Source organism: Chrysemys picta, chromosome 6, assembly GCF_011386835.1.
Source record: "Chrysemys picta bellii isolate R12L10 chromosome 6, ASM1138683v2, whole genome shotgun sequence".
In the NCBI taxonomy this organism is placed as follows: Eukaryota; Metazoa; Chordata; order Testudines; family Emydidae; genus Chrysemys; species Chrysemys picta.
In genome coordinates, this window is record NC_088796.1 from 60081065 (window position 1) to 60084563 (window position 3499).

Genomic DNA, 3499 nt, shown 5'->3' on the forward strand with positions numbered 1-3499 from the left:
TTTCTGAGATGAAGTAACCAGAACTGCATGCAGCATTCAAGGTGTAGGCATACCATGGATTTATATACTAGCATTATAATATTTTCTTTTTTATTATCTATTCCTTTTTTTTTGTTATCTATTCCTTTCTTAATGGTTCCTAACATTCTGTTAGCTTTTTTGACTGCCGCTGCACAGAGTGGATGCTTTCAGAGTCACTGCAAGATCTCTTTCTTGAGTGGTAATAGCTAATTTAGACCCCATCGCTTTCTATGGATAGCTGGGATTATGTTTTCCAATGTATATTACTTTGCATTTATCAACATTGAATTTCATCTGCCATTTTCTTTCCCCATCACCCAGTTTGTGAGATCCTTTTGTAACTCTTCACAGTCAGCTTTGGACTTAACTATCTTGAGTAATTTTGTATCATCCACAAACTTTCTACATCACCATTTACCCCTTTTTCCAGATCATTTATGAATATGTTAAACAGCATCAGTCCCAATACAGATCCTTGGAAATGCCACTCTTTACCTCTCTCCATTGTGGAAACTGACCATTTATTCCTACCCTTTGTTTTCTTTGTATTAGACAAAGGATTTTATCTAATATAGAAGCATAAAGTCTGAGGTTGCATCTTTATGTTTATTTCCTGTGTAACTTTTATAGGTTTGCTTTCCCTCACTATTTCATCTTTGAATCAGTGTTTTTTTCTCTTAAACAAACTTTTTATTTTCTTCCAAAGCAGATCTCTGGTTTTCAAACTGTGTGGACTGTGTGTGCCAAAGTAAGTGATATCTATGGAGCTGATTTCATGCTTCCAGGTGTGACAAACCAGAGGGGAATGGTCCAAATGTCTGATAATGAAGAATTACAATGAATTTGGGGTAGGGTTATCATACGCTGATCGGGGTTTTTCCGGACAGTGCCTCTTTTTTTACCTTTCACCCTCGATCCAGGTAGATTTTTCAAACAACAGGCAATGCCCATGGGTTTTGCACAACAATCATTGCAGCTCAGAAAGAGCCCCAATTGGTCTGCTTCCTGACTGGTCCCTCCCTGGATCCACAGCTGATTGGTCCATTCCCCTCCAGCCATAGCTGCTGGATCCCGCCTATCCAGGCCCTGGCTCCTAGCTCTGGGGAAGGTGTCCCACAGGGAGGCACTGACTGATAGCTGGCACTGCGTCCTGGGCTTGAACCAGCTGCCCTGCCACCGGAACAGACACTGCCCCCCAACTCCAGTGTGTATTCCCGCCACAGATACCCCTTCCAGTACCCCCCAAATACTCCTCCCAGTATACACATACCCCTCCAGCATCACCAGATACTCTCTAGTATACACCCACCCAGCACCTCCCAAATACCCCCTCCAGCACCCCCAACTATATGCCCCCTCCAACTCCCCCAGCCCTCTGGCAGTGTCCTCTTTTTGGGAACCTGAAATACGGTAACCCTAATCTGGAGAGACTCAGGACTGAAAGGCCTGATGGTGTCACCCTGCATAGGATAACGAGACTGGTGAGAGCCTGAGTGTGCTTGTGGGCTTGCTACTGGTGTCAAGAAATTGAACCATAACTGCACAGCACGAAGACCCCCAAAGTTACCGGGCAGGCAATGAGAAAACCCCTTACCAGTCCAGGTAGTCCCCAAAATGTGACAAGAGGTGCTTAGCACATACACCTTGGCATCTCTGACTGGCTAGTTTAGGTGTCTCCCTGCCTAGCTTTTGTGGATAGCATTCTACAGCACCTATTTCTCCATTTCATCTTATAGGGAGCCTCGGCATCTAACTCAGGCTTTGTGGATTGGGGTTTTGTTCCTGTGGTTTTCTATGTGCCTAAAAGTTAAGTACCACAATGCTCTAAATCCCTTTGTGGATTTATTGAAATCCCTTTCTGGATCTGGGCCTATCTCCTTTAAGGTTTTAGAATTAGTAGATCTCATCCTCTAATTTTTATTCATAGATTGGAAGAGGAAAATAAGCTTTCCTATTTTTTCAGCTCCAAATTGGTTTCTTAACTTTGAATGAACTAGTCTTCATGTGAAATAGTTGACTAAATTGAAATGAAAAAAATTTCTCTGCATCCGCAGCAGAGGCCATTGCTATCAAAAGTTGGTTTAGTACTTCAGCAGACTCTAGTTCCAGGTACTTAGTCAATGACTTCCACCATTCAGGGGTTTGACTTTCTTTAAAATTTCAGGAGCAAATAGATCCTGCTTCATATTTTTTTGTATTTAATTTAGATTATGTCAATAAATTATAATAACCTATGTTAAGGCATAAACTTGTCAATTATATATTTAATTTTAAATAAGCTTATTTTGAAAAAAAATAACCTGTATTCAATTTTAAATTAAAAAAATCATTTTTATTTTAAAAGTCCTCTATTTTTATCTACATTGGTAACAAATGGCTTTCGGAGAGTTTTTCACTTTATTATTGTAGCTGCACGTGAATCCAGTCATCATCATCAGCTATGAAAGTTTCAAGTCTAAAGCTGAATTTCTAGACTGTTAGCAGTAGCTGGCTTTGTCCCTCTTTCTTAAAGTAACATGTTCCAAGGGCCTTGATGCTGCAAATAGTGATGCATGTTCTTTATGCAGGTGAATAGTCCCAATAGGGTGACCAAGTGTGAAAAATCGGGACGGGGTGGGGGGTAATAGGAGCCTATTTAAGAAAAAGACCCCAAAATCGGGACTGTCCCTATAAAATCGGGACATCTGGTCACCCTAAGTCCCAAGGACTGAAACTTGTCATCATTGACTTCAGTCGCCCTATCTACAGAACCCAAGAGTTGACCACCTGTACTGTCCGCATCAGTGAATTCAAATGAAATGGGCTGGTATTTACCGGGGGGCAGAGGACCAACCCAAAACCCTATGACAGGTCTGTCACTGCTGAAAGTAAGGAGAGGGGCTCACATGTCTCCTACCGGCTGAACAGACATGGGTAATGGCTCTTCCCCCCGGGCTTCTGGATGGCAGAAGCAGGGCCAGCTCCAGGGACCAGACCAACAAGCTTGTGCTTGGGGCGGCACCTGGAGGGGGGGCGGCGTGATGCTCCGGCTCCGGCCGCCGGGGAAAGCGGGGCCGCGACTGGGCTCGCCGCCCTCCCAGCGGCGCTCCGGCCGGTCGGGAAAAGCAGCCCGCGGCTGCGCTCGGCGCCCTCCCCTGCCGCGCACGGGGGGGGGGGGCGGCAAAAAAGCCAGAGCCGGCCCTGGGCAGACGTCCCCCCTCTGAATTTCTGCTCTTTTATCCCAAACGTTTTGGGAGCCAGCAGCGCCAGCAAAGGCTGCACATACTGTGCTCCCCGCCCCATTGGGCGGATGCGACCCTCACATCTCCCTTCCGTGCAAGCCTCCAAAGCGCTCAGCGCGCAGTACTGCGCCTTCCCGCTAGGGGGCAATGGAGCCTGGCTCCATCGCCGGGAATCCCTCGAGTCACGTGCAGGATATGCGCTCGTCACGTGTCACATGGCGCTCAGGGCTCCAATCACCTGGTAGGTCTCTTGCCAC